The following is a 12,231-nucleotide window of genomic DNA, read 5'->3' on the forward strand; positions in this document are numbered from 1 at the left end:
TGCACTGCTGCTGAAACACACCCTGCACTGTTGCTGAAACACTGCTGCACTGATGCTGAAACACATCCCTGCACTGTTGCTGAAACACATCCTGCACTGCTGCTGAAACACTGCTGCACTGCTGCTGAAGCATTTCCCTGCACTGTTGCTGAAACACACCCCTGCCCTGTTGCTGAAGCATTTCCCTGCACTGTTGCTGAAACACACCCTGCACTGTTGCTGAAACACTGCTGCACTTCTGCTGAAGCATTTCCCTGCCCTGTTGCTGAAACACATCCTGCACTGCTGCTGAAACACACCCTGCACTGCTGCTGAAACACATCCCTGCACTGTTGCTGAAATACTGCTGCACTGCTGCACTGTTGCTGAAACACATCCTGCACTGTTGCTGAAACCCACCCTGCACTGCTGCTGAAACACATCCCTGCACTGTTGCTGAAACACTGCTGCACTGTTACTGAAACACACCATGCACTGTTGCTGAAACACACCCTGCACTGTTGCTGAAACACTGCTGCACTGCTGCTGAAACACACCCTGCACTGTTGCTGAAACACTGCTGCACTGATGCTGAAACACATCCCTGCACTGTTGCTGAAACACATCCTGCACTGCTGCTGAAACACTGCTGCACTGCTGCTGAAGCATTTCCCTGCACTGTTGCTGAAACACACCCCTGCCCTGTTGCTGAAGCATTTCCCTGCACTGTTGCTGAAACACACCCTGCACTGTTGCTGAAACACTGCTGCACTTCTGCTGAAGCATTTCCCTGCCCTGTTGCTGAAACACATCCTGCACTGCTGCTGAAACACACCCTGCACTGCTGCTGAAACACATCCCTGCACTGTTGCTGAAATACTGCTGCACTGCTGCACTGTTGCTGAAACACATCCTGCACTGTTGCTGAAACCCACCCTGCACTGCTGCTGAAACACATCCCTGCACTGTTGCTGAAACACTGCTGCACTGTTACTGAAACACACCATGCACTGTTGCTGAAACACACCCTGCACTGTTGCTGAAACACTGCTGCACTGTTGCTGAAACACATCCTGCACTGTTGCTGAAACACATCCCTGCACTGTTGCTGAAACACACCCTGCACTGTTGCTGAAACACACCCTGCACTGTTGCTGAAACACACCCTGCACTGTTGCTGAAACACACCCTGCACTGTTGCTGAAACACATCCTGCACTGTTGCTGAAACACACCCTGCACTGCTGCTGAAACACATCCCTGCACTGTTGCTGAAACACTGCTGCACTGTTACTGAAACACACCATGCACTGCTGCTGAAACACTGCTGCACTGCTGCTGAAGCATTTCCCTGCACTGTTGCACTGCTGCTGAAACACACCCTGCACTGTTGCTGAAACACACCCTGCACTGTTGCTGAAACACTGCTGCACTGCTGCTGAAACACATCCTGCACTGTTGCTGAAACACATCCTGCACTGCTGCTGAAACACTGCTGCACTGTTGCTGAAACACATCCTGCATTGTTGCTGAAACACACCCTGCACTGTTGCTGAAACACATCCCTGCACTGTTGCTGAAACACATCCTGCACTGCTGCTGAAGCATTTCCCTGCAATGTTGCTGAAATACTGCTGCACTGCTGCTGAAGCATTTCCCTGCACTGGTGCTGAAACACACCCTGCACTGTTGCTGAAACACTGCTGCACTGATGCTGAAACACATCCCTGCACTGTTGCTGAAACACATCCTGCACTGCTGCTGAAACACTGCTGCACTGCTGCTGAAGCATTTCCCTGCACTGTTGCTGAAACACACCCCTGCCCTGTTGCTGAAGCATTTCCCTGCACTGTTGCTGAAACCCACCCTGCACTGTTGCTGAAACACTGCTGCACTTCTGCTGAAGCATTTCCCTGCCCTGTTGCTGAAACACATCCTGCACTGCTGCTGAAACACACCCTGCACTGCTGCTGAAACACATCCCTGCACTGTTGCTGAAATACTGCTGCACTGTTACTGAAACACACCATGCACTGTTGCTGAAACACACCCAGCACTGTTGCTGAAACACACCCTGCACTGTTGCTGAAACACATCCTGCACTGTTGCTGAAACACATCCCTGCACTGTTGCTGAAACACACCCTGCACTGTTGCTGAAACACACCCTGCACTGTTACTGAAACACACCCTGCACTGTTGCTGAAACACTGCTGCACTGTTGCTGAAACACATCCCTGCACTGTTGCTGAAACACATCCTGCACTGCTGCTGAAACACTGCTGCACTGTTGCTGAAACACATCTTGCACTGTTGCTGAAACACACCCTGCACTGTTGCTGAAACACACCCTGCACTGTTGCTGAAACACATCCTGCACTGTTGCTGAAACACACCCTGCACTGCTGCTGAAACACATCCCTGCACTGTTGCTGAAACACTGCTGCACTGTTACTGAAACACACCATGCACTGTTGCTGAAACACACCCTGCACTGTTGCTGAAACACTGCTGCACTGTTGCTGAAACACACCCTGCACTGTTGCTGAAACACATCCCTGCACTGTTGCAGAAACACACCCGGCACTGTTGCTGAAACACTCCCTGCACTGTTGCTGAAACACACCCTGCACTGTTGCTGAAACACTGCTGCACTGTTGCTGAAACACATCCCTGCACTGTTGCTGAAACATCCTGCACTGCTGCTGAAACACAGCTGCACTGTTGCTGAAACACATCCTGCACTGTTGCTGAAACACACCCTGCACTGTTGCTGAAACACACCCTGCACTGTTGCTGAAACACACCCTGCACTGCTGCTGAAACACACCCTGCACTGTTGCTGAAACACATCCTGCACTGTTGCTGAAACACACCCTGCACTGTTGCTGAAACACACCCTGCACTGTTGCTGAAACACACCCGGCACTGTTGCTGAAACACTCCCTGCACTGTTGCTGAAACACACCCTGCACTGTTGCTGAAACACTGCTGCACTGTTGCTGAAACACATCCCTGCACTGTTGCTGAAACACATCCTGCACTGCTGCTGAAACACAGCTGCACTGTTGCTGAAACACACCCTGCACTGTTGCTGAAACACACCCTGCACTGTTGCTGAAACACACCCTGCACTGTTGCTGAAACACATCCTGCACGGTTGCTGAAACACACCCTGCACTGCTGCTGAAACACATCCCTGCACTGTTGCTGAAACACTGCTGCACTGTTACTGAAACACACCATGCACTGCTGCTGAAACACTGCTGCACTGCTGCTGAAGCATTTCCCTGCACTGTTGCACTGCTGCTGAAACACACCCTGCACTGTTGCTGAAACACACCCTGCACTGTTGCTGAAACACTGCTGCACTGCTGCTGAAACACATCCTGCACTGTTGCTGAAACACATCCTGCACTGCTGCTGAAACACTGCTGCACTGTTGCTGAAACACATCCTGCACTGTTGCTGAAACACACCCTGCACTGTTGCTGAAACACATCCCTGCACTGTTGCTGAAACACATCCTGCACTGCTGCTGAAGCATTTCCCTGCAATGTTGCTGAAATACTGCTGCACTGCTGCTGAAGCATTTCCCTGCACTGGTGCTGAAACACACCCTGCACTGTTGCTGAAACACTGCTGCACTGATGCTGAAACACATCCCTGCACTGTTGCTGAAACACATCCTGCACTGCTGCTGAAACACTGCTGCACTGCTGCTGAAGCATTTCCCTGCACTGTTGCTGAAACACACCCCTGCCCTGTTGCTGAAGCATTTCCCTGCACTGTTGCTGAAACCCACCCTGCACTGTTGCTGAAACACTGCTGCACTTCTGCTGAAGCATTTCCCTGCCCTGTTGCTGAAACACATCCTGCACTGCTGCTGAAACACACCCTGCACTGCTGCTGAAACACATCCCTGCACTGTTGCTGAAATACTGCTGCACTGTTACTGAAACACACCATGCACTGTTGCTGAAACACACCCAGCACTGTTGCTGAAACACACCCTGCACTGTTGCTGAAACACATCCTGCACTGTTGCTGAAACACATCCCTGCACTGTTGCTGAAACACACCCTGCACTGTTGCTGAAACACACCCTGCACTGTTACTGAAACACACCCTGCACTGTTGCTGAAACACTGCTGCACTGTTGCTGAAACACATCCCTGCACTGTTGCTGAAACACATCCTGCACTGCTGCTGAAACACTGCTGCACTGTTGCTGAAACACATCTTGCACTGTTGCTGAAACACACCCTGCACTGTTGCTGAAACACACCCTGCACTGTTGCTGAAACACATCCTGCACTGTTGCTGAAACACACCCTGCACTGCTGCTGAAACACATCCCTGCACTGTTGCTGAAACACTGCTGCACTGTTACTGAAACACACCATGCACTGTTGCTGAAACACACCCTGCACTGTTGCTGAAACACTGCTGCACTGTTGCTGAAACACACCCTGCACTGTTGCTGAAACACATCCCTGCACTGTTGCAGAAACACACCCGGCACTGTTGCTGAAACACTCCCTGCACTGTTGCTGAAACACACCCTGCACTGTTGCTGAAACACTGCTGCACTGTTGCTGAAACACATCCCTGCACTGTTGCTGAAACATCCTGCACTGCTGCTGAAACACAGCTGCACTGTTGCTGAAACACATCCTGCACTGTTGCTGAAACACACCCTGCACTGTTGCTGAAACACACCCTGCACTGTTGCTGAAACACACCCTGCACTGCTGCTGAAACACACCCTGCACTGTTGCTGAAACACATCCTGCACTGTTGCTGAAACACACCCTGCACTGTTGCTGAAACACACCCTGCACTGTTGCTGAAACACACCCGGCACTGTTGCTGAAACACTCCCTGCACTGTTGCTGAAACACACCCTGCACTGTTGCTGAAACACTGCTGCACTGTTGCTGAAACACATCCCTGCACTGTTGCTGAAACACATCCTGCACTGCTGCTGAAACACAGCTGCACTGTTGCTGAAACACATCCTGCACTGTTGCTGAAACACACCCTGCACTGTTGCTGAAACACACCCTGCACTGTTGCTGAAACACACCCTGCACTGTTGCTGAAACACACCCTGCACTGCTGCTGAAACACATCCCTGCACTGTTGCTGAAACACTGCTGCACTGTTACTGAAACACACCATGCACTGCTGCTGAAACACTGCTGCACTGCTGCTGAAGCATTTCCCTGCACTGTTGCACTGCTGCTGAAACACACCCTGCACTGTTGCTGAAACACACCCTGCACTGTTGCTGAAACACTGCTGCACTGCTGCTGAAACACATCCTGCACTGTTGCTGAAACACATCCTGCACTGCTGCTGAAACACTGCTGCACTGTTGCTGAAACACATCCTGCACTGTTGCTGAAACACACCCTGCACTGTTGCTGAAACACATCCCTGCACTGTTGCTGAAACACATCCTGCACTGCTGCTGAAGCATTTCCCTGCACTGTTGCTGAAATACTGCTGCACTGCTGCTGAAGCATTTCCCTGCACTGTTGCTGAAACACATCCTGCACTGCTGCTGAAACACTGCTGCACTGCTGCTGAAGCATTTCCCTGCACTGTTGCTGAAACACTGCTGCACTGCTGCTGAAACACACCCTGCACTGTTGCTGAAACACTGCTGCACTGATGCTGAAACACATCCCTGCACTGTTGCTGAAACACATCCTGCAATGCTGCTGAAACACTGCTGCACTGCTGCTGAAGCATTTCCCTGCACTGTTGCTGAAACACACCCCTGCCCTGTTGCTGAAGCATTTCCCTGCACTGTTGCTGAAACCCACCCTGCACTGTTGCTGAAACACTGCTGCACTGTTGCTGAAACACATCCCTGCACTGTTGCTGAAACACATCCTGCACTGCTGCTGAAACACTGCTGCACTGTTGCTGAAACACATCTTGCACTGTTGCTGAAACACACCCTGCACTGTTGCTGAAACACTGCTGCACTGTTGCTGAAACACATCCCTGCACTGTTGCTGAAACACATCCTGCACTGCTGCTGAAACACTGCTGCACTGTTGCTGAAACACATCTTGCACTGTTGCTGAAACACACCCTGCACTGTTGCTGAAACACACCATGCACTGTTGCTGAAACACACCCAGCACTGTTGCTGAAACACACCCTGCACTGTTGCTGAAACACATCCTGCACTGTTGGTGAAACACATCCCTGCACTGTTGCTGAAACACACCCTGCACTGTTGCTGAAACACACCCTGCACTGTTACTGAAACACACCCTGCACTGTTGCTGAAACACTGCTGCACTGTTGCTGAAACACATCCCTGCACTGTTGCTGAAACACATCCTGCACTGCTGCTGAAACACTGCTGCACTGTTGCTGAAACACATCTTGCACTGTTGCTGAAACACACCCTGCACTGTTGCTGAAACACACCCTGCACTGTTGCTGAAACACATCCTGCACTGTTGCTGAAACACACCCTGCACTGCTGCTGAAACACATCCCTGCACTGTTGCTGAAACACTGCTGCACTGTTACTGAAACACACCATGCACTGTTGCTGAAACACACCCTGCACTGTTGCTGAAACACTGCTGCACTGTTGCTGAAACACATCCTGCACTGTTGCTGAAACACATCCCTGCACTGTTGCAGAAACACACCCGGCACTGTTGCTGAAACACTCCCTGCACTGTTGCTGAAACATTGCTGCACTGTTGCTGAAACACATCCCTGCACTGTTGCTGAAACACATCCCTGCACTGTTGCTGAAACATCCTGCACTGCTGCTGAAACACAGCTGCACTGTTGCTGAAACACATCCTGCACTGTTGCTGAAACACACCCTGCACTGTTGCTGAAACACACCCTGCACTGTTGCTGAAACACACCCTGCACTGCTGCTGAAACACACCCTGCACTGTTGCTGAAACACATCCTGCACTGTTGCTGAAACACACCCTGCACTGTTGCTGAAACACACCCTGCACTGTTGCTGAAACACACCCGGCACTGTTGCTGAAACACTCCCTGCACTGTTGCTGAAACACACGCTGCACTGTTGCTGAAACACTGCTGCACTGTTGCTGAAACACATCCCTGCACTGTTGCTGAAACACATCCTGCACTGCTGCTGAAACACAGCTGCACTGTTGCTGAAACACATCCTGCACTGTTGCTGAAACACACCCTGCACTGTTGCTGAAACACACCCTGCACTGTTGCTGAAACACACCCTGCACTGTTGCTGAAACACACCCTGCACTGCTGCTGAAACACATCCCTGCACTGTTGCTGAAACACTGCTGCACTGTTACTGAAACACACCATGCACTGTTGCTGAAACACTGCTGCACTGCTGCTGAAGCATTTCCCTGCACTGTTGCACTGCTGCTGAAACACACCCTGCACTGTTGCTGAAACACTGCTGCACTGCTGCTGAAACACATCCTGCACTGTTGCTGAAACACATCCTGCACTGCTGCTGAAACACTGCTGCACTGTTGCTGAAACACATCCTGCACTGTTGCTGAAACACACCCTGCACTGTTGCTGAAACACATCCCTGCACTGTTGCTGAAACACATCCTGCACTGCTGCTGAAGCATTTCCCTGCACTGTTGCTGAAATACTGCTGCACTGCTGCTGAAGCATTTCCCTGCACTGTTGCTGAAACACATCCTGCACTGCTGCTGAAACACTGCTGCACTGCTGCTGAAGCATTTCCCTGCACTGTTGCTGAAACACTGCTGCACTGCTGCTGAAACACACCCTGCACTGTTGCTGAAACACTGCTGCACTGATGCTGAAACACATCCCTGCACTGTTGCTGAAACACATCCTGCACTGCTGCTGAAACACTGCTGCACTGCTGCTGAAGCATTTCCCTGCACTGTTGCTGAAACACACCCCTGCCCTGTTGCTGAAGCATTTCCCTGCACTGTTGCTGAAACACACCCTGCACTGTTGCTGAAACACTGCTGCACTTCTGCTGAAGCATTTCCCTGCCCTGTTGCTGAAACACATCCTGCACTGCTGCTGAAACACACCCTGCACTGCTGCTGAAACACATCCCTGCACTGTTGCTGAAATACTGCTGCACTGTTACTGAAACACACCATGCACTGTTGCTGAAACACACCCAGCACTGTTGCTGAAACACACCCTGCACTGTTGCTGAAACACATCCTGCACTGTTGCTGAAACACATCCCTGCACTGTTGCTGAAACACACCCTGCACTGTTGCTGAAACACACCCTGCACTGTTACTGAAACACACCCTGCACTGTTGCTGAAACACTGCTGCACTGTTGCTGAAACACATCCTGCACTGTTGCTGAAACACATCCCTGCACTGTTGCAGAAACACACCCGGCACTGTTGCTGAAACACTCCCTGCACTGTTGCTGAAACACACCCTGCACTGCTGCTGAAACACACCCTGCACTGTTGCTGAAACACATCCTGCACTGTTGCTGAAACACACCCTGCACTGTTGCTGAAACACACCCTGCACTGTTGCTGAAACACACCCAGCACTGTTGCTGAAACACTCCCTGCACTGTTGCTGAAACACACCCTGCACTGTTGCTGAAACACTGCTGCACTGTTGCTGAAACACATCCCTGCACTGTTGCTGAAACACACCCTGCACTGTTGCTGAAACACACCCTGCACTGTTGCTGAAACACACCCTGCACTGCTGCTGAAACACACCCTGCACTGTTGCTGAAACACATCCCTGCACTGTTGCTGAAACACTGCTGCACTGTTACTGAAACACACCATGCACTGTTGCTGAAACACACCCTGCACTGTTGCTGAAACACTGCTGCACTGTTGCTGAAACACATCCTGCACTGTTGCTGAAACACATCCCTGCACTGTTGCTGAAACATACCCGGCACTGTTGCTGAAACACTCCCTGCACTGTTGCTGAAACACACCCTGCACTGTTGCTGAAACACTGCTGCACTGTTGCTGAAACACATCCCTGCACTGTTGCTGAAACACATCCTGCACTGCTGCTGAAACACAGCTGCACTGTTGCTGAAACACATCCTGCACTGTTGCTGAAACACACCCTGCACTGTTGCTGAAACACACCCTGCACTGTTGCTGAAACACACCCTGCACTGTTGCTGAAACACACCCTGCACTGCTGCTGAAACACACCCTGCACTGTTGCTGAAACACATCCCTGCACTGTTGCTGAAATACTGCTGCACTGTTGCTGAAACACACCCTGCACTGTTGCTGAAACACACCCTGCACTGTTGCTGAAACACATCCCTGCACTGTTGCTGAAACACTGCTGCACTGCTGCTGAAGCATTTCCCTGCACTGTTGCTGAAACACACCCTGCACTGCTGCTGAAGCATTTCCCTGCACTGTTGCAGAAACACACCCTGCACTGTTGCTGAAACACTGCTGCACTGTTGCTGAAACACATCCTGCACTGCTGCTGAAACACAGCTGCACTGTTGCTGAAACACATCCTGCACTGTTGCTGAAACACACCCTGCACTGTTGCTGAAACACACCCTGCACTGTTGCTGAAACACACCCTGCACTGTTGCTGAAACACACCCTGCACTGCTGCTGAAACACACCCTGCACTGTTGCTGAAACACATCCCTGCACTGTTGCTGAAACACTGCTGCACTGTTACTGAAACACACCATGCACTGTTGCTGAAACACACCCTGCACTGTTGCTGAAACACTGCTGCACTGTTGCTGAAACACATCCTGCACTGTTGCTGAAACACATCCCTGCACTGTTGCTGAAACATACCCGGCACTGTTGCTGAAACACTCCCTGCACTGTTGCTGAAACACACCCTGCACTGTTGCTGAAACACTGCTGCACTGTTGCTGAAACACATCCCTGCACTGTTGCTGAAACACATCCTGCACTGCTGCTGAAACACAGCTGCACTGTTGCTGAAACACATCCTGCACTGTTGCTGAAACACACCCTGCACTGTTGCTGAAACACACCCTGCACTGTTGCTGAAACACACCCTGCACTGTTGCTGAAACACACCCTGCACTGCTGCTGAAACACACCCTGCACTGTTGCTGAAACACATCCCTGCACTGTTGCTGAAATACTGCTGCACTGTTGCTGAAACACACCCTGCACTGTTGCTGAAACACACCCTGCACTGTTGCTGAAACACATCCCTGCACTGTTGCTGAAACACTGCTGCACTGCTGCTGAAGCATTTCCCTGCACTGTTGCTGAAACACACCCTGCACTGCTGCTGAAGCATTTCCCTGCACTGTTGCAGAAACACACCCTGCACTGTTGCTGAAACACTGCTGCACTGCTGCTGAAACACATCCTGCACTGTTGCTGAAACACATCCTGCACTGCTGCTGAAGCATTTCCCTGCGCTGTTGCTGAAACACATCCCTGCACTGTTGCTGAAACACTGCTGCACTGTTACTGAAACACACCATGCACTGTTGCTGAAACACACCCTGCACTGTTGCTGAAACACTGCTGCACTGTTGCTGAAACACATCCTGCACTGTTGCTGAAACACATCCCTGCACTGTTGCTGAAACACACCCGGCACTGTTGCTGAAACACTCCCTGCACTGTTGCTGAAACACACCCTGCACTGTTGCTGAAACACTGCTGCACTGTTGCTGAAACACATCCCTGCACTGTTGCTGAAACACATCCTGCACTGCTGCTGAAACACAGCTGCACTGTTGCTGAAACACATCCTGCACTGTTGCTGAAACACACCCTGCACTGTTGCTGAAACACACCCTGCACTGTTGCTGAAACACACCCTGCACTGTTGCTGAAACACACCCTGCACTGCTGCTGAAACACACCCTGCACTGTTGCTGAAACACATCCCTGCACTGTTGCTGAAATACTGCTGCACTGTTGCTGAAACACACCCTGCACTGTTGCTGAAACACACCCTGCACTGTTGCTGAAACACTGCTGCACTGCTGCTGAAGCATTTCCCTGCACTGTTGCTGAAACACACCCTGCACTGCTGCTGAAACACTGCTGCACTGCTGCTGAAGCATTTCCCTGCACTGTTGCAGAAACACACCCTGCACTGTTGCTGAAACACTGCTGCACTGCTGCTGAAACACATCCTGCACTGTTGCTGAAACACATCCTTCACTGCTGCTGAAGCATTTCCCTGCGCTGTTGCTGAAACTGCTGCACTGCTGCTGAAGCATTTCCCTGCACTGTTGCTGAAATACTGCTGCACTGCTGCTGAAGCACTGCTGCACTGCTGCTGAAACACATCCTGCGCTGTTGCTGAAACACTGCTGCACTGCTGCTGAAGCATTTCCCTGCACTGTTGCTGAAACACATCCCTGCCCTGTTGCTGAAACACATCCTGCACTGCTGCTGAAACACACCCTGCACTGTTGCTGAAACACTGCTGCACTGTTGCTGAAACACACTCTGCACTGTTGCTGAAACACACCCTGCACTGTTGCTGAAACACATCCTGCACTGTTGCTGAAACACATCCTGCACTGTTGCTGAAACACACCCTGCACTGTTGCTGAAACACTGCTGCACTTCTGCTGAAGCATTTCCCTGCACTGTTGCTGAAACACATCCTGCACTGCTGCTGAAACACACCCTGCACTGCTGCTGAAACACATCCCTGCACTGTTGCTGAAATACTGCTGCACTGCTGCTGAAGCACTGCTGCACTGTTGCTGAAACACATCCTGCACTGTTGCTGAAACACACCCTGCACTGCTGCTGAAACACATCCCTGCACTGTTGCTGAAACACTGCTGCACTGTTACTGAAACACACCATGCACTGTTGCTGAAACACACCCTGCACTGTTGCTGAAACACTGCTGCACTGTTGCTGAAACACATCCTGCACTGTTGCTGAAACACATCCCTGCACTGTTGCTGAAACACACCCTGCACTGTTGCTGAAACACTGCTGCACTGTTGCTGAAACACATCCCTGCACTGTTGCTGAAACATATCCTGCACTGCTGCTGAAACACTGCTGCACTGTTGCTGAAACACACCCTGCACTGTTGCTGAAACACTGCTGCACTTTTGCTGAAGCATTTCCCTGCACGGTTGCTGATACACATCCTGCACGGTTGCTGAAACACTGCTGCACTTTTGCTGAAGCATTTCTCTGCACTGTTGCTGAAACACATCCTGCACTGTTGCTGAAACACACCCTGCACTGTTGCTGAAACACTGCTGCA

The 12,231-nt window shown here is 51.2% G+C and overlaps 1 protein-coding gene across 2 annotated transcripts in view; it reads right to left on the reverse strand.

Moving 5' to 3' along the window:
* The window catches only part of atl1 (atlastin GTPase 1), a 91,013-nt gene that overhangs the window by 37,649 nt on the left and 41,133 nt on the right, over positions 1–12,231 (reverse strand). The gene's annotated exons all lie outside the window — the stretch shown is intronic.

This window comes from Rhinoraja longicauda, chromosome 10 (genome assembly GCF_053455715.1).
Source record: "Rhinoraja longicauda isolate Sanriku21f chromosome 10, sRhiLon1.1, whole genome shotgun sequence".
Classification (NCBI taxonomy): Eukaryota; Metazoa; Chordata; class Chondrichthyes; order Rajiformes; family Arhynchobatidae; genus Rhinoraja; species Rhinoraja longicauda.